Below are 27227 nucleotides of genomic sequence, written 5' to 3' on the forward strand. Positions count from 1 at the left end.
TTTAGGTGTCTACAGAAGTATGCTCTTAACATGCATTGATGCTTTGACATGCCTAATTGCAAGCCTACTCCTACACCTTTTCATTCAGGTGTTACTTTGTCTACCTCTTGCACTTCGCCTTTAGTGGATCCCACATTGTACTAGTAGTTCGTTGGCAACTTGTTGTACCTAACACACACTCATCCTAATCTCTCCTTCCTAGTAGATATTGTCTCTCAGTTTTCACATGAGCCTCATGAGAGTCATTAGCAAGCTGTCAAGCATATTTTGAGATACATTCAGGGCACACTTATGTATGGAATTCATTACACATTAGAGACACCTCACATTGTTGGCTACAACTGACTCAAATTGGGTTAGTGATGTTGATGATCAAAAGTCTACTTCTGGCTTTGTTTTCTATCTTGGTTCTAGTCCTATCACATGGTCATGCAAGAAGCAATAGGCTCATGCACTTTCATCAAAGAGGTTGAGTATCAAGCCATAGTGCTTGATAGTCAGAAGATTTATGGCTTCGACAGTTGATGATTGAGTTTGGTTTTCCTCCTAATTGTCCCACTATTCTATGGTGCGATAATTAGAGTGCTATTCATATTTCTCGCAACCTGGTGGAGCATCAACACACTAAACACATTGAGCTTCATATGCATTTCATTCGTCATTTGGTCCAGGATGGTTTTCTCTCTTTGGAGTACATTTCCACTGACACATAGGTTACCGACATCTTCACCAAGTCATTTGCATCACCATGCTATCTTCAATTGTAGTCTATGCTTGGGGTTTGAAAGTTGTCCTTGGGGGGTCTTCTTGAGGCCTTCCTTCCTTCATTTTTTTCAGCATGTTTGTTCTATCTCTTTTTGGAGAGTTTCCCACTGGGTTTTCTCCTTTGTCTCCAGTTTATAGAGATTTCCTTTTTTTGGGTACCTAATTAGGCCTTGTTGTTGGGACCCATTGTCTTGCTTTCATAGCTTTGCTAGGTTAGCTTCCTCCTAAGCTTCGCTTAATGGGGGGTGTTAAAGTAAGTCATTTATTACTCTAGTTTCTTTGGCTCTCTTAGGTGCATATAATTAATATTTTATATTAATTATATTGTGCAAACCTAGTTTCTTTTTCCCTTTAGGTTTTTTTTCACCTTTAAGCTTGAACCTTAGTACTTTTTGTTTTCATAACTTGGAATACATTTTTTCTCTCACTTCATTGAGAATTTCTAAGCTCTGCTTTTTCTATTTTCTAATTTCTCTTCATTGTAGGATATTTGCATGTAGGTGTTCATGGGGATCTGTGAAATTGGTTTTCTCAACTTCTACATGGTATCAGAGCACAGGTCACCGGTTCGAGTCCCTCAAGCCCTTTGACCCTTCATCTATGTAGCCTTGGATTATCAACATGGTATGTGGTGGGTGCAAATCCCACATGATAAATGGTTGTATCTAGCTCCATCATGTGGGGAGGTGTTGGCATAGCGACTATATCCTCGATGAGATCCCTCTCCACCATCCGTAGATGCTTTTGGTGTGATGAAAAAATATATAGGAAGAGTTGGCCAAGTGTTCCAAAAGATGGGAACAGAAGCAATATGATTTCAAAGATGATAAATCAAATTGTCCTAAGTTATCTAAAAAGACAAAAAAAAACATGGGAGAGGCACTTAAAAATAACAAATATAATTTTTTAATGAAATATTGTTGGATATTAATAAATACAAAAATCCAAATGAAGTGTAATAAATGTAGTATTAAATATAATGGGTGAATGAAAATGATCTAATCCGTTCATGTAATTTTTTTTTCAACTTTAATATTATTTGATTTGATTTTCTCTTGCTTGGCTTTCACTTTTGAATCAATTTAATCTTAATTTTGAGTTGTATCTAACAGATAAATTTTTATTATCTTGTTAGTAATTTTTATTCTTATCTAATTTTGTCCTTCTCCCTTAGACTCTCATTGGTCTCCTGTTGGACATTAATAAATTTATCTTATCTTATCTTATCTATCTATTAGTTTTTACAAAACTTATTTTCTTAGTAGTTATTTAATGTATACATCTGTATCAAAAATATTTTTAAACATTATAAAATTATGTGTGTGTACATATATGTACATGTATTTATGTGTGTGTGTGCATTCCCTTTATAGAAAAAATTGTAATATATATTTTACAATGAAAAATATAATTTTCATAAAATCGTGTGTGTGTACATACATACATTCATATGTGAGAGTGTGTGTGTGTATATGTATACATGCATTTATACATATATTTACATGATTTATATGTGTGTATATATATTCCCTTTATAGGAAAATTTTTAGTATAAACTTTACAATGAAAAAAATATAATTTTCATAAAATCTTATATTGTGTGTGTGTGTATACATACATACATATATATATATATATATATATACATATATATATATATATACATTGTAAAATTTATACTATATCTTTTCTATAAATATATATATATATATACATATATAAATATATGTACATATATGTATAAATACATATATGTATATATGTATATATGTATATATGTATATATGTATGTGTGTGTATATATATGTATATATATATATATATACATATGTGTATACATATATACATATATGTATATATGTATGTATGTGCGTGTGTATATATATATACATATGTGTATATGTATGTATGTCTGTGTGTATATATGTATATATATACACACAGACATACATACATATACACATATGTATATATATATATATACACACGCACATACATACATATATACATATATGTATATATATACATATACATATACATGTGTGTGTGTGTGTGTGTGTGTGTGTGTGTGTGTGTGTTCCCTTCATAGAAAAAATTGTAGTATACATTTTACAATGAAAAATATAGGTTTAATAAAATCTTATATTGTGTATTAAATTTATTTTTTATAGACTATATTTTATAACAAATATATAAGTTTGAATTAAGTATTAAATTTTTTATTTCTTGTACACTACTTTCCTATTTACGTCTATGTTTTGCTTATAATTTAATATTTACCACATGCCATCTGTTTTCTATTGTACATTAAGTTATATATGTTGATTTTACTCATTGAAAAAATTATGTTCTTTTTTGTTAAAATTATTATCAATTATAAATAGTTAGTTTTTTAATTACAAAAATATCTTTTATCTTATTTGTTTCTTAAGATAATTATCATTTATATATAAAAAAATTGTAGAAAAACCAATATCTTTTATGCAGCACATATAGTTTAAAATTGGATGTTTTACATCCTATATTGAAAAATCAATATAAGCAATTATAATTATAGTCAAGAAAGTAGTCGATAAAAAATAATATAGGACACTCTCTCATCCCTTAAACAAAAAAAGAAGGGGAAGAAGATGCAAAAAGAGAAGAATAAAAATATGGAGAAGAAGGTAAGGAAGAAAGAGAAGAAGGAAAAGGTGAAGAAGAATTAGACAAGGGATAACATAAGGAGAAGAAAAATTAGAAGGAGAAGAAGAGGAAAAAAAAGGAGGAGGACGAGGGAGGGAGAGGGAGAGGGAGAGGGAGAGGGAGAGGGAGAGGGAGAGAAAAGGAGGAGAGGAAGAAGACTCAATGTTCAAGAAGCAAAAAAAGGAAAGGAGAAGGAGAAGACAATGGAGAAGAAGGAGAAGGAGATGGAGCTGTGGTAGAAGGAGAAAAAAAAAATAGAAGGAGAAAAAGGAGGATAATACTCTTTATTTTCCCTCCTTTCAACCCCTTGATATATTAAACAAGTTACATTTTAGAATAAGCATGTGTTGACTACCATTTATTTTAAGTGTTTACTAATTAGTGTAATGGTGATGTAGTACAAGGCGGAAGAATCTCCAAAGGAGATGTCCTAGCCCCCAACAATAAACCAGATAGTGGAAACACAAACAAAAATGCAAGGTTTAAAGCCAATACACAATAGTTTATTCATAGATATAATTCATTGCATGCAATGTGTCTAGCTATAAGGCCTTCCCAGTTACAGCAAAATACAAAACAAGTCATAGTTCTACAAGATCCCTCAAGATCCAAATGAAACCCTAGCTTTTCTAGATCCACACTCTAGTAGAAACCCCCAAGGAAGATCTCAACTTGTGCTCACAAGCCCACCAAGAAATCTCCTTGTTTTCCAAGCCACAGCTACTAGCTCTTCTCCAAATTCTCTCCTCTACCACCACCTTCTTCTCCACCATGGATGAATAATGAAAAAAGACTTCCCCACAACCCCTAAAAATACCAATCTAAGCCACAGGTCAGCCCACAACACAAATTAAATACAAATAAATTAATTAAATGCCACAAGTCAGCCTACAATAGCAATTAAATGCCCAAAATTGATCTATGTGTAAAATCATGATATCTCCTAGCTCTAATTGAATTAGAACTTTCACTTTGATTCATAGTTATTAATCTAGGCCCTCTTTAATCCCTAAAATTTTCATCCTCTAACTCATTTTGTAAAATTGTTTCCATGGCTTGCAATAGGCACCGAATTCCTAAGCAAGGTTGAGCTCCATAGACCATGTTGAGCTCCCCAAACCATGTCGAGCAACCAAAGTCCATGTTGAGTTCCTAGACCATGCCGAGCAACCAAATACCATGATAAGAAACCAAATACCATGTCAAGTTCCCAGACCATGTCGAGCTCCCAATGTATGTCGAACACCAATATCTGCCAAGCTCCACAACACTTAACCAAAATCCCTCCAAACAAGTAGGATTGCAAGAAAACCCAAGATGCTCCTACATCAGACACCCTAGGTTTGAAAAGATGTTCTAGTAACTAGAAGAACATCTTTTGGGATTCAACACATAAAATCCACACTAGTTCTTCACATACATGTCCTCTAAGTCTTCAACTTGTACATTCTTTCCCTTATTTTTCTTCTTCTTCTTCACATCCACCACATGTGTTCCATAGGTATGCTTTCCATGTTGATCTTCAACCTTCTCAAAATTTTCCAATTGAACTCAGCTACCAATACTCAGGTTCCTATTGGTAGTACACATTTCTAACACAATCAGGCATAGCCTACAATCATACTGCTAAGGTCTACCAAGTAATACATGACAACTATTCATATCTACAATATCACACAACACTTGAACCTTATACTACCAAATCTAGAAATCAACAAGACATTGCTCCCTTACTTCCAAAGCATGCTCACCTTACAACCAGCCAATCCTATAAGGATAAGGATGTCTCTCTCTCTCTCAAACCAAGTTTTTGAACCATCTCCTTAGAAAAAGGGTTACCAGTACTACCACCATCCACAATCACTTTGTAGACTTTACCACTAGACTTACAATGTTTTTTGAACAAACTAGTCTTCTGACAAGAATCCAACATCTTCTCACCAATCAGTACTCGTCGAGCTAGCAAGCTCTCTCCTTTCTTAGGCTAACTATCTAGGACTGTATCCTCATTCACAACATTAGTTGTCCTTGCAATTAGACACTCAAAATATCTATGCCCTTCTTGGCTACACTTGAAACAATTACCTCAAAAAGAAACCTCCACCTATCATTCTTTTCTATTCACCTTCTACATTTGGTTTAACTTATGTCGAGCTATCCTACTTCTCCTTCCTTCAGGAACTACCTTGATTCTTCCTATTTAGCTTCTCCTTTTCTCTCAAAGCATATTGGCAAGCATCCTTAACTGAAGAAATATTTAGCATACTAACCTCATCCTGAATATTGAATCTAAAACTATTAATATACCATGCTACATTTTCCTTTGACAATTCTTTATGCCCATACCGAATAGTCAACTTGTAAAACTCGGTATAATCCTTCATAGTCATATCCTTCTACCTCACATTTTGCAACCTCTTAAACTACTCAAGTTCATAATCAGTAGGAATGAACTTAGCCTTCAACTTAGTCACCATCAATTTCCACCTAATGATCTTCATTTCACCTTCCTCTTCTTTGTCCCTTTGCAATTCCTTCCACCAAAAAGCAACATGTCCCTTCAGCTTAGTTTTTACCAACCTTACTCTGAGTGGATCCTCATATCCTCAAACTTAAAGTAGTCTTCCAATTTACTAGTCTAATCAATCAACTCTTCAAGATTCAATGTACCTAAAAATTAGAAACCTTCATCTTATGCTTTAGCTTCAATTGAGATCCAGGTTGAGAAAACTAACTAGCCCTAATTCTAATAGGTCTCTCCACATGATTAGTTTTGTCCTCACTACTCAATCCAAAAACTTCAAAGTCTTCAACGAATTCCTCATAACTACCTTCAGTACCCACATGCCTAGGTACACCACCTAAAGAACTTACAATTCTAGTAATCATGTCACTCTTCATCAATGCAATCTTAGATCTAAACTCTGCTCTTATCTTCTCTAAGATCCTCTGCTCCACAACATCACTAAAATCCTCTTTCCCTAGTGTCCAATATTCTTGGAGGCATCTTCCAAAATTTTAGCAAACCCTAAGCAACAGATCCACAAATCCAAAAGATCAATTAGCCACAATATCAACCTTCTCTGCAAATCCTCGTATAAATTGCCTCAGCTTTGGTGATTTGTGAACACATTTAGGAATAAACCTTTGCTCTGATACCATCTAATGCAGTGCAAGGTAGGAGAATCCCCAAAGGGGATTTCTTAGCCCCTAACAATAAACCACATAGTGAAAACACAAACAACAATGAAATATTTGAAGCCAATTCATAATAGTTTATTCATAGATATAATTCATTGCATGCAATGTGTCAAGTTGTAAGGCCTTCCTAGTTACTGCCAAATACAAAGAAAGTAATAGTTTTGAAAGATCTCTCAAGATCCAAATCAAAACCTAGCTTTTCCAAATCCACACTCTAGTAGAAACCCCCAAGGAAGATCTCAACTTGTGCTCACAAGCCCACCAAGCAATCTCCTTGTTTTCCAAGCCACAACTACTAGCTCTACTCCAAATTTGCTCCTCTACCACCTCCTTCTTTTCCACCATGGATAAATAATTACAAATAACTTCTCCACAACCCCTAATTGTACCAATCTAAGCCACAAGTTGGCCTAGAACACAAATTAAATACAAATAAATAAATTAAATACAAATAAATAATTTAAATGCCACAAGTTGGCATGCAATAGCAATTAAATGACCAAAATTGATGTCTAAGTAAAATTATGATATCTCCTAGCTCTGATTGAATTATAACTTGTGCTTCAAACTATAGTTATTAATCTAGACCCTATTTAGTCCCTTAAATTTTCATCCACTATCTCATTCTAGAAAATTAGTTACATGGTCTGCAACAAGCACCAAATTCCTAAGCAAGGTCAAGCTCCATAGATCATGACAAGAAACCAAAGACCATGTCAAGCTCCCTAGACCATGTTAAGAAACCAAAGACCATGTTGATGTCTCAAACCATGCCAAGCAACAAAATTTCATGTCGAGCAACCAAAGACCCTATCGATGAAGGGAAAATGCTTGACATTGCAAATGATCCATAAGCATATTTGTCTTTTGTGCAATACTTAGGAAAGAATTCCTATAAATGTTGTGAAAGCTAATAATTGGTTTATATAATAGTAATGCTTCAAAAGGATTTGATGACTAGGTCAATTTATTAGGTAATATTCACATAATTTCTTTTTAGTGTGTATCAAACCTCTTTTTTAAATTTTGACTTATTTTTAAAGTAGGTTTCCCTAAATTTTTGATGAGTAGAAACTCTATTTTTCCCACATTTTCTTAGCACATTTCTTCAAAAACTTCAGCTCTACTAATATTAGTTGCAAAAGAAATTGGATTTCAATTAAACGCGCAAAAAAAATCTAACTATTTTATTCCATTAGTTAAAATTTGCACTCTTACTAATTTTCTCCAGTTCTGCATAATTTTTAATGCTAATGCAGTAAGATGAAATCTTATTTGGGCTTCAAACTATATGTAGAAAAAATTGGAAAAACTTGCAGCACAATTTTCTGTTGCAAGATTTATGCTACAATTTTGTGTTACCATGATACCCTTTTGGATACCACATCTAATACATACACCATGCATTCAATGTATACCTTGAGAAATGAATTAATTAGAATGTTTTGCTATGTATTTATTTTTCCATAATGTTTCACCTCAAAATATAGGACTCCTTTGCAGTTTCATACCCACTGAAAAATCATAACCATAATGGTTGTCGAGAAACTGCAAGTAAATCATGCCTCATTGAAATTTTTTATATATGTGCTAGTTAGAGTATTTATTACATGATTTGGTCATGGATTTTTCCTCTTAGTTTTTTCTATTTATGAGGACTTTTAGAATTGGTATTGTACATTTTGTATAATGAGCATATACGAACTGGATTTGTATTGAAGAATTTGAAACCAAGTTGATTTAATAAATTTACAATTGCTTCAAATATTGGGAGTGTAGAATGAGCTTCTTATATGTTTAAAGAATTAGATTGGATTTATAACATGGTTTTCCTATTCATAGGGCACAACAAATAGGGGCAAGACAGAAGAAAGGAAAGTAGCTAAGAAAGCCTATGTTGGGCTTTTCCAGGTCACAAGGAGTGCCATTGAAGAGAGAGTTGAAAGAGTTTTCTGTAACAGAGGATGCCCTTCTTCTTATTGGTACTCTCATTACTGCTCACCATTTTTTTTCCGACCAACATGGTGATGTGATTGGAATCACAAAAGGAAAATATTTCCAAGTAGATATTTACCTTTAATTAAATGGTTCTTGTTTTTTGCAACAGAAGCACATCAAGATGATTTTTTTAAAGATCTATCATCTATGAACACTCCATAATTGTACATCTATAAGTGATAATTAGAATATAACTTGTTGGCTTGTTTTGTCATGTGCAAGCACCTTCAATACATCTTTTTAACATGAACATCAGAAATTGTCTAGCAAGATAAATAATTTTATAGTTGACCTCTAAGGTGTGTATGACCTCATCCATTTCTTCTAAATTTAAGTTACCTTTTTTTAATTCCTTGAGAATATACATAGATTAGAGCTTTGATAAACTTTAGAGCTTTTAAAAATTGATGTCTTTTGTAAGGTAAATATATTTAGTGTTGAACCTCTTTTGCAGCACTATCGTGCCATGCTCCACTTGTCCTAGTTCAGAGATTATTGTGGCTTGAAATGTATTTTTTTGTAGTAGATTAGGGAATCTAATTTTCTATTGTATAAAAGTCATTTCCCTTGTGGTCATTCTTCGAACTATTTTGGACGAGTGTTGTAACTCACATTTTTTTGACATAGATGTTTAGTTTACAAATAGTTTACAAATATCTTTATGAATTTATTTCATTGTCCAAGGATCTAGCAATTGTTTCTCTTTTTTCAAATTAGAAAAGCTTTAAATTCATTTCTAAATTAAATGAGAACCTTGTTTTCATTTATCCTTTGTTTCATACTTAAAGATAAATGATTGATTGATAATACTAGTGCAATTACAATTCTCCATGGCCAAAAGAGATGGTTGATCAAGAGATTAATGCCAACCTTATTTGGAATAGGGGATAATGAAAATGTGGGAATTTCCAACCCAGCATCTCATGGTTCATCAAAATTCCACCAAAAACCTTGGTCAACTGGTGGCAGACAAGATCTTGGAAAGGTATTGTTCACTCTTCTTAATGATACATTTCTTCTTTTGATGTTGCTAGTATCTATTCTCTATCTTTACTATGGTATATGATATTATGTGATTTTACCATGCTAACTGATTGAAAGATTAAATAGTAGATAGAGTACTTATGCAATTAAATATTAAAATATCACTGGAGTTAAGACTTCAAGTAGGTAGACCACTATGCAATAGTGTTGTAGTGTTTTTAATTCATACAACCATTTCTTAATGTGATTGTAAGTGATGTCAAACAAATTATAATTTCTCTCATGTAAATAACACAAATAAAAATAAACATCTTTTTTAGATTCCATTTTCATCTAGTTTTATGGTTTACTGAGTGGGCATATTACATTGCTTTATTTTAAATATGATCTTATATACACATCCAATCCTAATTTTTTTGAGCCTTTGTCTTACAAATTTTCTATATAAATATAGTATCTAATCATGCAATGCATTTCTGACCCATGCAAATATTTTGATGCTAATTAGTGTATGCTTTTTTGGATCTCCATCTAAGGTATAAAAAAAAATGTGTGGACCCTCTGGATCACTGATAACTCAACAATTAGTTTATTTCTAAGGGCTTGTAGTCAAGAATAGAAGATTTTTAGTAAGAAGAATTAAATGCACAAAACACCAAATAAATACCACTTCAACAACAAACTGAAATTAAATCTTACTCACTTCTATCAACTTCTACAACCAGCACAACTATGCTCTCTAAAATGGTGTAATCCTGCTCTGATACCAAATATGATGCAAGGATGAGGTGTTAACCTTGTTCTTATTACCAAACTCTTTCACTAAGGCTTCTTCAAAGCCAATCAAGCACCACATTTAGAGTCTTATCCAACTTTACTTTAAAGATTAGCTTTTTTATTGTAGTAAAAGTCAAGACTGTAAATATGAATTAGAATCATGGAAAATAATATTAACATTGAATAGGATTCTAGACTATTTAGATTACAAAGGAAACTATGAGATAGGGAATCAACATGATAATAAAATTAAATAAAGACTCCAACCATTAAACCATAAGTTCTGGGTCTTTATATAGTGAATGATTTGAGTTGCTATGTCATTAGGGTTCATGCTAAAAAAACCTTAAATTTATTTTGCAAAGAAGCTAGAGTATAAGGGAGCAAGCAGTTGTTACACAAACTCTTTTCTTCTTTGGGTGGATTTCATATGGAGATGGATATTTAAGCTTAATGTTGTAGTTTTGAACATGTTTTATTAATAATTTAAATTTTTTTGTTGGCTTGTTATCACTTACATGTCCATTATACCTGCAAGAACTAGTTCCCAATGTTTTAGCTCATCCTTCTTCCACTGATATTTTATAATGGTGTTAAGTATCACCTATGTTTTCAATTTTCTCTAGGACCATGCTTAGCTGTTTGGTGATAAATAGCTACAACTATGGAACTAACTGAATATCTGCTCATGCAAGTTTTGAAGTGCATTGATTTTACATTTTTGTCTTACAATTCTCTTTTTATTGTTTGGATTTGATTTTTAAAATTATTTTATTATTCTTTATCTTTGAAAATTTGAAGGCCTCTTGTTCTACAGATCAACAAATCATAGCTTGTAGGGAAAGAATTTACAAATATGATGTGTATTTGATCACAACTGGATATGAAGATATGTAGTGAGCTTCCAAATTGGAGATGGAGGACCTCATTTTGACCTGGCATATTGCCACAATAATTTGTGAGAGACATGAATATTGTCTTGATGGAACTCCCTCTTCATGTGCAACTACTGCTCCTCCTAGTTCAAGCAGGTCTAATGATAGCGTTGTTTCTTCTCTTGGTGTTGCTACTAATGTTGGTGCTCCTTCCCATGTATCCAAGGAGGACAACAAGTTTATTCATTCAATGGCATGTGATCGAGATATTGTGCTTACCTAATTCTCTCACATCCCAATCTTCTAGCTCTCCATAAAAACATTATGAAAATGGCTTACATAGAGCTCCATCATGAACTCGTTCCACTATTAAAGAGGGACAACATGAGTGGGACTCAATGGAGCATCCATTGATATTGCATAAATATCAACAAATTTTAATATGGTAAGGAGGTGCAACCGATTTAGTTGTATTGTTAATATGAGCAAGCATCCATTGATATTGCATAATTATCAACAAAATTTTGAATCATCAAAGAATAACAACTTTGATTATCATGATTAGATTGGCTATAGTATTGAAAATAAAGCATTTGAATCAAATGAAAGAGGCATTGTTTCGCTAGACTCAATAGCACAAATAAAAAGTAGCTTAAGAATTCAAATTTAATAGTCAAAATCCAAACTTATCATCTATACTCCTTCACACCTCTATTGTCTTAAATGACATAAAATGATGATTATAGAGGGCTTTGGAGTTGTCCACATTATCAGCAAGCAATTGTTGGCAAAACCTCTAGCCTACCATAGTATACTCTCTGGGTAACAACTGCTTAGTTTCCCATCCATCATTATCTCTTACCACATTATATAAGGTAGTTGACATTGATATCTCATCCAATTACTTTGACAGTCTAGATTTCAAACCATCCAGAGCCCTCAATCCTAGGTAAAACACATTCATTACATTGAAAGATGTTCTATACAATGGTAGCACAAATGCTCAGCATGGAAATATGCCAAGATTCCTTCTCAGTAAAAAAGAAAAGGGAGCAATTACAAACTTCTAAATTAATTATTAAATTGTTAAACCATAAAATAAAATAAAAATCTCAAAATAATAGTTGGCCAAAATAAAAGGAAGCCAAATGGAGGTCGAAATAATAGGCCCAAAAAATAGGGACCGAAAAAATAGGGCCCAAAAAATAGGGACCAGAAAATATTTTCAGAAAAATAGGGCCAAAAATAGTTTAAATATGATTTTTTTTTTTTTGTTAAATATAATTATGCATGCACATTCATGCTTATTTTTTGTGGGAAGTGAGGGAATTTGAAATAAATTCATGGAATGTGAAGAGACATCCATTGGGGGGTATGAGGAGCCTCTCACGGGTCATTTTCATTTTATGTTTTTGCAGGAAGGAAGAGGTGGAGATTATTGGAGGATTAGATTGGAGTTTTTGAACAAGAGTAGATTGAAGTTCTAGAGTAATTTTTTTGCAAGTGAGATTTCTATTTTTTATTTATATTTAGATGTAGATGTAAATTGAGATTCAAAATTAGTTATAATATTCTACTTTGACTTAGATTTCAATTTTAATTAGTTTCATTTAGATTTAGAATTCTATTCAAAAAAATTTAGGCTTGCATTTAATAATTTAGTCTTGCATGTTTGATTTAGATTTAGATTTAGATTTGCATTCAAAACCTATTTGATTGATATATTTTATAATACTTTTCATTTGCATATTTTAAAAGTGCATGTTTCAAATTAGTTTTAGATTTGCATGTTTCATATTAGTTTAGATTTGTATATTTCAAAATAGTTTTGGTTTGCATTTTTAGATTTGAATGTTTCATAATAGTTTTAGATTTGCATATTTCAAAGTATTTATATTTTCATGTTTCAAAGTACAATTTTATCATTAATGTGGATGACAACGCCACCATATCAATATGATTTGTATTTTATCAAAGGTAATGATTTATTTAAAGTAGACGAATCATATATTTAATATATATTTTATCATTATTGAATTATAAAAAAAAATTAAAAATTCTCAAAATAATAGCTGGCCAAAATATTATTAAGCCAAATGGATGCCGAAATAATAGGGCCCAAAAACAGGGGCCAAAAAATAAGACTTGAAAACTAGGGCTAGAAATTAGGACCCAAAAAAATAATGCCAAAAAAATAGGGATAAAATAATTTCATTAAATTTTTAAATATAAAACATTTTCTTTTTGTTAAATATATTTTCGCATGCACATTCAATATGCTTATTTTTTGTGGGGAGTGGGGGAATTTGAAATAAATTCATGGAATGTCAAAAGACATCTAATGGGGGATATGAGGAGTCTCTCATATGTTATAAAACAAATGCTCCTCATTTCATTTTCACTTTGTGTTTTTACAGGGAGGAAGAGGTGGAGATTATTGGAGTAGATTAGAGTTTTTGAAGACTAGATTGAAGTTTTGGAGTAATTTTTTGCATGTGAGATTTTTATTTTTATTTTTAATTTTAATTTTAGTTTTGCAGTTAGATTTAGATTTAGTTATGTAGTTAAATTTAAATGTAGATTTAGTTTCAAAATTAGTTCTAATATTCTCCTTTGATTTAGATTTCCATTTCAATAAGTTTCATATAGTTTAGCCTTGTATGTTTGATTTAGATTTAGAATTCAACTTCATTCAAAATCTATTTGATATACATATTTGATATTACATTTCATTTGCAGAACTTTTTAATGTGCATGTTTCAATTTAATTTTACATTTCCATATTTCATATTAGTTTTAGATTTGCATATTTCAAAATGCTTTTGGTTAATAGTTTTATATTTGCATGTTTCAAAATATTTATATTTTGATGTTTCATAATTAAATTTTATCATTAATGTGGATGGCAAGGTACCCTTATCAATAAAATTTGTATTTTATTAAAGTTAATGATTGATTTAAAATAAACAAATCATATATTTGGTTTACATTTTGTCATTATTTAATTAGATTGCGTATGTGTTTTATTTAAATATTTTTCATAATATATATAGATTTTTATTAATATTTATATTTTTAATGTTTGAAAAGTGGAAGGCAATGCCACCATATTTCAAACATTACAATCTAACTATTTTATTTGAAATAGTTTTGATTTTTATTTATGTTATTTTGAAGATTATTCATTTGAAAGAATTTATGTTAACTATTAATACTTTTTCATTTTGATTATTTCTATATGTTGATTTTTTTTAATAAGTTTGCAAGTTACTATTTGAGTTATGGAATAGAGAATAAAATATTATTTGATACTAGCCTGACTACTTCAATGACCTCAAATGATTTCTTTGAGACCAATTTTGACAAATGCCTACAAATAGTTAAAGAGAAGTGCACAACTATAATTAAAGTTGTGGAGAACACAATATTTCCAATTGACTATGTTGAGCAAATGGAAGTAATGCATATGGAAGATGCATAAAAATTCATGTGTGATGCATCTACAAAAGTGAATGGGTTTCCCTCAATGATGAAAGAAGTCTTTCAAAATCATTGTTCAAATAAAGGTCATAAAAGAATCATGATCATTGAAGAACATGACATGTATTTACACCATTACAGAAATATTTTTTCATATATAGTTCATTCTAATCTCCGGTTTCAAAATTTTACTTCTAATTAGTTGTATTGGTAGTTTTGTTTCCCTATTGTTCTATGTAACTTTCATGAATAAGAGAACAAGACACAACAAATTTATTGATTTACAAAACATTTCTTTAATGGATGTGGCTACTAAATATGTTAATTAAGAAAGAAAATCATAAATCTAAATAGTTGTCTTTAATCATAGGAATATTTATTGATTACAATTCTTAATCATTGCAATAAAAATTGCATTAGCATTATTAAAAATTCAACAATATATAATATTCTCACATCATCATGGAGAAATAATTTCCATAAAATTGATTCTTATATATTATTTCACACTTTTTACATCATCTAAATTATTGTGTTGGGACTTATAATTTCCCTTTCATGAATTTTTTTTTTCCACAATTTGAGTCATTTGTATAACATATATGCCAAATTTGACCATAGTTATACTCCAAATTCTCCAACACTACACCTAAATCTCATACTTCCCTTAACCATGTCCCTTATTTTAGTGTAACATTTAACCACTTATTAACCCTAATCATAACACCGAGTGTCATATAAATGTAAACTTTGGATCCTAAATCTAACTCTTACTCTATATATGACTGTACTAATCATTTAGTAAATTATATACCTTAACCTAACCCTATATGTACTAGTAACTAGAATTAATATTATATTTTTTATAAGTGAGAATATATACATAAAGAGAGAGAGAGAGAGAGAGAGAGAGAGAGAGAGAGAGAGAGAGAGAGAGAGAGAGAGAGAGAGCATATTTATAGACAAGAGGGAGCTCATATTATGTTTCTTATATAGACATGTTTTTTGGAGAGAGAGAGAGAGAGAGAGAGAGAGAGAGAGAGAGAGAGAGAGAGAGAGAGAGAGAGAGAGAGAGAGAGAGAGAGAGAGAGAGAGAGAGAAGAAAAGATGATGCAGGAGCATTTTGGGTTTTCTTGCAATCTTGTATGTTTGGAGGGATTTTGGTTAAGTGTTGTGGAGCTTGGTAGATACTGGTGCTCGGCATGGTCTGGGAGCTCAGCATGGATTTTGGTTGCTCAGCATAGTCTGGGAACTTGGAATAGTCTTTGGTTGCTTGGCATGGTCTAGGAACTCAGCATGGTCTATGGTTGTTTGGCATGGGATGGGAACTCAGCATGGTCTTTGGTTGCTTAGCATGGTCTATGGAGCTTGGCCTTGCTTAGGAATTTGGTGTCTATTTCATGTCATGTAACTAATTTTCCACAATGATTCAGAGGATGAAAATTTCCAAAGATTGAAGAGGGCCTAGAGTACTAATTGTAGTTCAAAGCATGAGTTCTAATTCAATTGGATCTAGGAGATATCGCAATTTTCCTCAGATATCAATTTTGGGCATTTAATTGTTGTTGCAGGCTTACTTGTGGCATTTAATTTGTGTATTTTTATTTAATTTGTGTTCTGGGCTGACTTTTGGCTTAGATTAGTCCCAACTCTAATCCTAACCCTAGTCCTAATCCTAACCCAACCCTAATTCTAACCCTAACTCTAACTCTAACCCTAAATCTAACCCTAACAGTAACCCTAACCCTAAATCTAACCCTAACCCCAACTCTATCTTCAACTTTAACTTTAACTCTAACTTGATCTCTAACTCTAACTCTAATTGTAACCCTAACCCTAACCTAGCCTAAATTCTAGCCCCAATTCAAACCCTAACTCTAACCTAACTATAACTCTAACACTGATACTAACACTAACATTAATTGTAACTCTAACTCTAATTCTAACCCTAACTCTAAATTTAACCCTTGTGCTAACCCTAACCTTAACCCTAACCCTAATTCTAATCCTAACTCAAACTCTAACCCTTGTTCTAACACTAATTCTAACTCTAACTCTAACTCTAGCTCAAACCCTAACTCAAAATCTAACCCTAATCCTAACCCTATTTCTAACCCTAACTATATTTGTAACCCTAATTCTAGTCCTAACCCTTATTCTTACCCTTACCCTAACCCTAACTCTAACTCAATCTATAACCCTAATTATATTTGTAACCCTAATTCTAACCCTAACCCTAATCCTAACTCTAACTCTAATTGTAACTCAAATTCTACCCCTAACCCAAACTTATATAACCCTAACCCTAATTCTAACCCTATCCCCAATTCTAGCCCTAATCCTAACCTAATTCTAACCCTAACTATAACTCTAATCCTAACTCTAACCCTAACTCTAACTCTAATTCTCACCCTAACCCTAGCACTATTTCTAACCTAACTCTAACTCTAATGCTAATCCTAATTCTAACCCTAATTCTAACCTTAAATCTAACTCTAACCCTAACTCTAACTCTAACTCTAACTCTAATTGTAACCCTAACTCTAACATTAACCCTAACCCTAACTCTAACTATAAACCTACCCCTAATCCTAACCCTAACACTATATATAACTCTAACTCTAACCCTAACCTTAATTCTAATCTTAATCCCAACCCTAATCCTAAATTTAACCAAGTAACCTTAACCCTAACCCTAACCCCAACTCTATCTCTAACTATAACTTGAACCCTAACCCTAACTCTAACTCTAACCCTAACCCCAATCCTAACCCTAACCCTAATCCTATCCCTAATTCTAACCCTAACTCTAACTCTTATACTAACACTACCTCTAATTTTAGCTCTAACACTAATTCTAACCTTAACACTAATGCTAACCCTAACCCTAACCCTAACTATAACCCTAACCTTAATTCTAACCCTAAATATAACCCTAACTCTAAATCTAACTCTAACCCTTATTCTAACTCTAATTCTAACTCTAACTCACCCTAACTCTTATGCTAACCCTAACCCTAACTCTAATCCTAGCTATATTTGTAACCCTAACCATAACCCTAACTCTAACTCTAATTCTAAACCCAACCCTAATCCTAGTCCTAACTCTAACCCTAACTATAACTCTAACCCTAACCCTAACACTAGCTCTAATTATAAACCTAACCATAAACAATAACCCTAAATCTAACCCTAACTCTAATTCAAACCCTATTGAAATGTCCTTTTCTCTTATTTTATATGATATTTCAAGCCTCTAATCAGATTTTTAAATCAAAAAACCAGTATTTAAAAGATCCACCAATTTTTCAATAAACCCCAAATCGAGTATGCTCGAAATAGTGCCGAAAACTTCACAGCTTCACATATTATTAATAAATCTGAACGTGGACATTTTGACAAAAATTTCAGTAGAATAACAGCCTACAAAATTACATTTCTAGATCTATATAAAATTTACACAACATCTCCCAAATGAAGGATAAAAACAATGCTCATCGAGCTCCCGAGAATAACACAAAATAGCTCAAAAACACCACAAAACACTAATAATCTATCACAGAAGTTTAACCACGACCCAATACATATATTTAGCTCTATTTTAACATCTAAATGTCTGAAATATAGCAGCAACCCAAACTGATATGAAATACTCAACCAGAAACACCAAACTCTTACAAAAAACACACCCGAAAACCCACAAATTTGCACTGTTCAACACAAGGGAAAACTCTGCATGAGCTTGCACATGGAATGGCTTTAAACTCTCATCTGGAGCCTTCCTATAAACTTACAAACTCCCATCCTTGGGTCTCCTTCTCCATAGGTTTGGCAACCTCTGAAGAACAACAAAGCAATGAGCAAAAATCAAGTTCTGGAATGAGCCCAAAATGCCTCCAAATCCCTTAAAAGAGGACATAACCCTAACTCACGTCCAAGAGGGGTTAATAAAACATATTTTAATAATAATTTTTCATTTATTAGTCCATTGGTCTCCAAAGATTAGCCCTTTTTTTTGAAACTTCACCTTTTTGGGCATGCCTACCTTAGCAAAGATTATTATTTTAATTATTTGAAAAGGGGACATGACACCTATCCCTCACCCTAATTTTAATCCTAATGCTAAACCTAACTCTAACTCTAACCCTAACCCTAACCCTAACCTTAACACTAACCCTAAGCCTAACCCTAATTCTAACCTTAACCCTAACCTTAACTCTAAGTCTAACCCTAACCCTAACCTTAACACTAACCTTAACCATAAACATTAATCTATCCCTAAATCTAACTCTACCATAATTGGACTCTAACCATATCCCTAACTTTAATCCTAGTTGAAAACCTAACCCTAACCATAACTCTAACCTTAACCCTAACTCAAACCTTAACCTTAACTCTAGCCCTACTATAACCCTAAGCCTAACCCTAACCCTAACTCTAACCCTAACCTTAACCATGAACATAACTCTAACCATAACCTTAACCATGAACGTAACTTTATCCCTAACTCTAACCCTAAATCTAACTCTAACACTAACCCTAACCTTAACTTTAATCCTGACTCAAACCCTAACCCTAATCCTAAGTCTAACCTTAACCCTAAATCAAGCCCTATCCCTAACACTAACCTTGACCCTTACCCTAGCCCTATAATAACCTTAACCCCAACCCTAACTATAACCATAACTCTAACCCTAACCTTAACCATAAGCATAACTCTAATCCTAACCTTAACCATAAACATAACTCTACCCCTAACTCTACCATAATTGGCTCTAACCCTAACCCTAGCCCTATCTTTGAGCCTAACTCAAACCCTAACCCTAACTCAAACCCTAACCATAACCATAACCATAGCTCTAACCCTAACCTTAACCATGACCATAACTCTAACCCTAACCTTAACCATAAACATAACTCTAATTCGAACCTTAACAACAATAACTACAACCATAACTCTAACCCTAGCCTTAACCATCACTAAAACCCTAACCCTAACTCCAACCCTAACCCTAATGGTAACCCTAACCCTAATTCTATCCCTAAGGTTAACATTAACTATAATGGTAACTTTGCCCCTAACCATATATCTATGTTTGACTATAACATTTTACATTACAATATCCCAAAAATAAAATTAATTTTTTTATCTAAATTAAACTCCATATATTAAATTTTAAAAAAATATTTTAAAGCATAATTTTATAGTAATTTTATACAACTCTAATTAAAAAATAACTAACAATTTTATAATAACCTTATCAAAATATAAATAAAAAGTAAATGTTTTTCCTATTGCACCGTAGCTACCACTAGCTCTTACATACATACATACATATATATATAACAATATAACGCAAATAGTAATCATTCTTGTGGTGCCTATTTTTATTTTCATAAATCCCAACTCCGATTAAAATAACCTTGGGATTAAATAAAAATAAGTTAATATTAGGGGGGAAAGCCCCAATAGTCTATTGGGGGGTCCAATAACCATGATAATTTTGTGATAGATTCCTCCCAAAAGTCACTAGTAAATTTTGACTCATTTTTCGACCAAAATTGGTCAAATTTTCAACTCATTTTGGTTGAAGTTTCGACTAATAGTTTTGTCACGATTTTTGTCGTCAACATTTCAACCAATTTTTCTAATTGTCAAAATTTTGTTAATGTTTTATTAAAAATAAAAAAGTCCTATTGGTCATCATTCATTGACCAAGATGTCAAACCCATGACAACATCTTTTTCGATGACTTGGTCAAAAATTTGAATAAGTTTGGTCAAATTTTTGACCAACCTGCTTTGTTTAAAAAAAATGAAAATTGGATTGAAGATGATTCATGAAAAAGTGAAATTTATCCTTGATATGGAGCACCCTACAGATGCCACTAGACTCAACTCTTTCTTGGACACGTTGGGTACTTCCAAAAGTTCATTAAGAACTTTGCATAAAAGTCCTATTGGTTGGATAAGTTGACTCAAAATGGCAAGCCATGTGAGAAATTTGTGTCCCAATTTAGCTATGCCATAATGGGTGTATACACTAGCCTTTTTTGAGCTCCTTGAAGGCCTCTCCTTGTGCAATCTCCCATGCGCATGGCTTGCCATTTCGATTCAACTTATCTAACCAATAGGATTTTTCTACAAAGTTCTTCTAGAAGTACCCAATGTGTCCAAGAAAGACTTAAGTCTAGTGACATCTGTAGGGGGCTCCATATCAAGGATAAATCTCACATTTTTTGGAATAATCTTCAATCCAATAATCTTATACAAAATGATTTTCTTACTTGTGAAATTATTATGCCAACTTCGATTTCAAATGGTTAAGCCAAATTCACAATATTGTGGGAGTTATTTAGTTTTCAATGGTTTTTTTTTTTTTTTTCATATATTTTGTATTTGTTTTGCACATACTTTCATGATATCTGGTCGAGTATATCTTCTTTAGATTTTCAATAGAAAGATTGATTTTTGGGTGAATATGGAAGACTCATAGGCTTATACCTAGCCATACAAATCCATCACCTTCTAGAAGGCCTTTCTAGTAGGACGTAGATTTTAAGAAGCAAGTAGTTCATACTCAAACTATTTGAATGAATCTGCAACATATTAACAAATGCAATAGAATAAAGTATTCTATGTTTTGCATGGTTCAATTCAATGTTGATCATTTTGATAGGAATTTATGGAGTTTGGTAATTGCATCAGATACATTTTTTGTAAACCAAAAGTTGACCTTTTTCTCATCATTTCACTGCCTAAGCAATTTTATTGCATTCTAACATTTTTGTAGTCACAAGAAGTTCAAATGTCAAAAGTTATCTCTCTCATATTTAATTTGCATGCCAATTGTTTGTATTAATGTCTACCTGCATATTTACATGGTGTGGATCATCTATATGCATTCTATTATCAAAAACAATTGCATCTGCATTATGGTTCTTTACATAGACATCTTAGTAACAATTTGAGAGCATTTAAAACACATTTGACATTATTTCAAGCAATCATTAACAACTAAAACATTGAAACAACATGTACAAAGATTGTTTGCAATGTATTTAACAAAGTTCCTTGAGTCTCTAATTTTGAGGCTGAATTTGGCAAGGGATCTTTCAGTGGTATAAGCACATGATCTTGTTAGTTTGTAGGCTAAAGAGAAGTTATTATCATTTCAATTTAATTTTAGTTTTGGTTATGGGTAGTAGAATTGCACATCATGGAATGATTTTCTATAAATACATAGGGATGGAAAGAAAGAACTCAGAAGAGTCCTTGTGTCTCATCAAAAAATAAAGTGATAATGACCAACTATGAAAATTATTGCTCTCTTCCTCAAGAGATATAGGATATACTTCCTCTCACACAATTCTTTGTATATCGAACAAGGGTTAATCACTTGTTTATAGTGTGTAGCCTAGAATTGATCATAATGAATGCAAAAATCTTTCATCAAGTGGGTGTTCTAATGAAGATATAACTTTGGATGCAATGATTCATATCATATCATTGAGTCATCATGTTGATCACAAAGTGGAAATGGTTACAACCATGGATCAGCCCGTTGGACAAGATGAAAACAAGATACCAAGGTGTGACACCTATTTAGATTATTGCAATAGCAGATCTAACCATATGGTTGGACTCATTTCACATTAAGGTAATCATGAGAATGTAAATGTAGATGACTCTATAGCAATCTTATCAAGGTTGATAGTGTACGAGAATTCAATTAGAATTATGCAAATATTAAAGCAGGAATGACATCTGCAAGTCTATATTTGGAAATAGTGACTTCTATTTTATCACACAACATGCTTAGAACATGAAAAATTTAAACATTAATCATACCAGATATTATGCTTTGGAAATTATATATAAAATAAAGAACAAAACCATTTTTGCAAGAGTACAGAAAAATGAACTGAAATGAATAAATTTTTATTAACTAGTCACAATAATATGCAAAGATTGCATTAACTACTCACGAATAGCCCCAGAGAAAATTAATAAGTTTCCATGTAAAAGTTACATCAGCTTTTCTACAATTTTCTTGGTCTTAAGCATGACTTAAAATCATCCTTCATTAATGCAAACTATACTAAAATCAAACATAGTCTCTCATCTGCAAATCACAGATCCAAGTTATTAAGTCTAATAGAATGTCATCCGTAAATCAGAGATCTAAACTAAGGCCTAATAAGAAGTAATCTATAAATCAACATAAAAATTGAAAGTGAAGGCTTGGTTGGAATTAAAATATGCTTAACAACTTGTGATCAACTTGGGCATACCATATAATACAAACAACGAAATCATGATGTCTTTGTGAAAGCTATGCGTATTGACCACCACCTGGCTTAAACTGGCATTGTTGCTATATGTTAATGCTATGGATTCTCCTACATAGAAAGATATGATTTCTACTTTTTAAGAGCCAAATGTTATGAAATGGATTTGCAATCAACTTTTTGGGCATATAATAGAATGCATAATAGTTTGACTATTCTATTAAAGAATGTAAGAATGGAATAATTTTATTTGTGATTCAATACAATAATACTACTATGAATATGATTTCATCATGACTGAAAATTCAAACCAGAAACTTTTCCAATGTGACATAAAAGGTCCATAAACCCATATATATATGTTTGCCTCTTTATTTTATGTTAGATTTTTATACTATAGTAATTTTAATGTTAAATGATATTGCATTACAAATGTACACTAAAACTATTGTTGTCAGTTGTGTAAGCACTAATAACCTTACTACAAAAGAAATTAATAAGTGATTCAAAGGGAGAGAAATGCGTTAGTACCAACTTAATAAAATGTCCAAAGGAGAAATTTACCTTAAACTATGAAATATAGTTTTTTAAAGATTTCCCACATTTTCTCATTTTGTAGTTTTAGACTTTTGGTTGCCAATTTCAAAGGAAAATAATGAAATTTTGTTAATTTGTATGTTAAAGTTGTGTGAATTCTCATTCTATTGCAATCTACTACTATGATGAATAAGGTGAATGTCTTATAATCAATTGCAATGTGAATTTTACTATGTTTTTAAATTTTCTCTATGGCTCTCTATCCCTTGTTGTTCCAAATTATGTCTCTACATTTTATGGGATACTATAAGTTATTTACCATCGACTATAGAAAAAATAAGTCAACTTTGAATATTTAACACTTTTAGTCTATGAATCTAACTTAGTGTGTAATGTTTAAGATGGACCACAAATGTATTCATTTCATGAAAATATCATGGACAAAGTGATGGTTTGTGCATGGCTCAAATATTGCTGATTTTGGTATGCATTTGCACTATACCTCCAACAAACTTATTAATTTGATGCATTGATTTAAATTCATAACATTAATAAAAATGAGATTCTAAATGTTCCTATGATGAAACTTAAAACCCAAATTTTATCATCTTTCATTAAAATCACACATACCATAAACTACATTCATTTGTATCACAATCATACATAGAATGAATAAAGATGTGAATGGTTCAACCACAATAGTGCCCATTTGAGTTTCCATCTTCATATTATAATGTAATTCAGACATCTCTGCTTCAATTTAATTTTGATATCAATGGTATATGACCTTCCTTGTCAAACACCTCTTTTATTACAATTTTCTAAACCCTTCAAATATTAAACATCTCATTAAAAGTATAATCTTGAAAAAACTTTCAACTATGCAAAATCTTCCAATTTTAAAGAACAAAGTCTTCCTCCCATGGCCATCTACAATATTAAATTTTCAATGCACACTTTGACAAAATGTAGCAAACTAGAAAACCCATCAATCATGAAAACTATTGGGCCCTAGAAGGGCACCAGAAGACCATAATATACTCCTTCTGATCAAGTTTAAAGTGAACCATGGATATCATAATGAATATGGTAAATATTAAATATCCTTGCTAAATAATGTTTAATATCTGGGGCAATAAATGTCTACAATTAGGCCAAGCAACAAGAGAGAATAAGGCAACTAAAATAAGCCCACAAAAAAAGTGCATGAATAATCTAAAGGTGCATGTGCTCAAGCAAACACTAATTGTGATACACAAATAGAGAAATTTGAGCAAAACAAAACCCATGTGTCAATCCCACATTGTATTCTCAAAACCACGTTAGACATATAATTGAAGATCTTATAGAGACACAATTGAAGATAATATTGGTAAAACTGTGAACTCACCTACAAATGGTGTGCCTTCACTTCCTTCTAATACATAATTCACACATTTTACACACAAACATCATTTGAAAAAAGGACCCCACCATGCAAAGCAAGACAAGAGATTATAATACAATGAACTAAAAAATGTGTAATTCATTTTTATGAGAAACTAAAAAAACTTTACAAAGCATAATAAAATAATTTGCATCAACTCATTTCCATTTTTCTAGAATCCCCAAGTAAGCTAAGAATGGGAAGAAGAGAGAATGGGAATGGTAGAGGAGAGAAAGTAGATATGGAGGTGGATGTAGCAATTGCAAGAAGGGGATTAGCTAGGCTTTCTCTAGTAGTTGGACTTCACCATCATGGGATTAAGGCCAATGTTTTTGAGAAGGCACCTCATCTCAGAATGGATTTAGCCACTAGCATCAGTCTTGCAACAAATGGTACTTCTGTAATTGATAGTTTGAGAATATAAGTACATTGTATTTTTATGTTTCATTTGATTTTTTTTCACTTTGTAATATACTAGCTTATATATATATATATATATATATACAGAATGGATTTAGCCACTAGCGTCAGTCTTGCAACAAATGGTACTTCTGTAATTGATAGTTTGAGAATATAAGTACATTGTATTTTTATGTTTCATTTGATTTTTTTTCACTTTGTAATATACTAGCTTATATATATATATATATATATATATATATATAGAGAGAGAGAGAGAGAGAGAGAGAGAGAGAGAAAATTTTCTATAGCTATGGTACTCAATAAGAATTTTCTCTAGGGAAAAATAATCCAAGATCAAGGAACTCAAGCCCAAGCACAACAGTAGACCAACAAGGTACAATCAGAATAACAATATCCAAAATTGATTTATTGTCATTCAATTCAATGTGAAAGTACACTAGGAGTGCCTGTATATAAAGGCCTCTAGAATGCTTCTAGAATACATAGGAATCAGCAACATGATAAGTCATACAACTAGGTACATGTCCACTAGGTGTGGGTTATCCTCCATTAAGCACAAGAGTAAGTGTGATGATGAGAGGATAAGCCTACAAAGGTGTAGCACATAAAATAATATTGTAGACACCATGTGCTAAAATAGGAGTGTGAATAACTGTGTTGTCTACATGAGAACTCAATTAATTATGTAAACTCCAGTGTTGTAGACACCATATGCTGAATTAGAGTTGCTTACTTCTGTGTTTTCAACATGAGAACTCATAAAAGTATGCAAACTCCTAAGTGTCTCACCTAAGAAATAGTAAAATAATGCATTAACCTAAGTAAACTTAAGAAGTGTAAATAGTAAATAGGTATTTACACCAACACCCCCCCCCCCCTTAAGTGCAACTTAGGGGAATGCACCTAAGCTTATGAAAGCTAGGATGAAATGCAATCTCTCATAAAGTGGAGAAAGAGGGAAAACCTCCTGGGAAAAACCCTCCGCCAAAAAAAGAGATGAAAAGACAAGATGCATGGAAGGATTGAGTAATCAAGACCCCCCCATTACGTCATACATCAAATATATACAAAATTGAAGTATAAGAAGGACAAAACCCCATAAGAGGAAAAATTCCCCCCATAAGAAAGAAGAGGAAGAGAGACAAGGTAGTCCCCCCCCCCCCCCAAATGAAGAGTTCCAATCAATGATAGTTGCTCCAAGGAAGAAGCTGGTCCATGAGTGTTGTATACTATTCTTCCCCTTTGGAAGAAATAATGGAAAAGTTACAAGTGAGATGCTTCCCCTATGTGTAGAAATAATCCTAATGATCAATGATGCCTCTGAAACCTGCTCAATTGTCCCTGTGTCGATGCTAATGGTTGCCCCTTCAAAGACTGCTGAAAAGAATGAGTGCAAATCTAACAAGGATGGATGTAGAACCTGTCCCGAAGAACTAACTATCTCCTCAAATGATAAAGAGACCTCCTGCAACTGTTGTACATAAGGATCCACAATCATATCAATTTGTGAAGATTGATCATGTAGAGAATGGACATGAGGGTCAGAGTGAGCCCTCGCAACAACTGAAAAGGATCTTCTTCATCAAAGAGAAGATGTATATCATTGATGATGTCTCCCAAGTCTGCTATGTGGGACTCCACAAACAAACTGGAAATATCTACTATGTAGTCATCCCTTGTTACTGGAGCTCGAAGACAAGGTGTACCCTACTATATTGGACCTATCACTACGGCAATAGATGAAGTATTCACCTCAACAAAGAGAAGATGAATAGATGATGTCTC

Source organism: Cupressus sempervirens, chromosome 3 (genome assembly GCF_028749045.1).
Source record: "Cupressus sempervirens isolate cs-2001-9-10 chromosome 3, ASM2874904v1, whole genome shotgun sequence".
Lineage (NCBI taxonomy): Eukaryota > Viridiplantae > Streptophyta > Pinopsida > Cupressales > Cupressaceae > Cupressus > Cupressus sempervirens.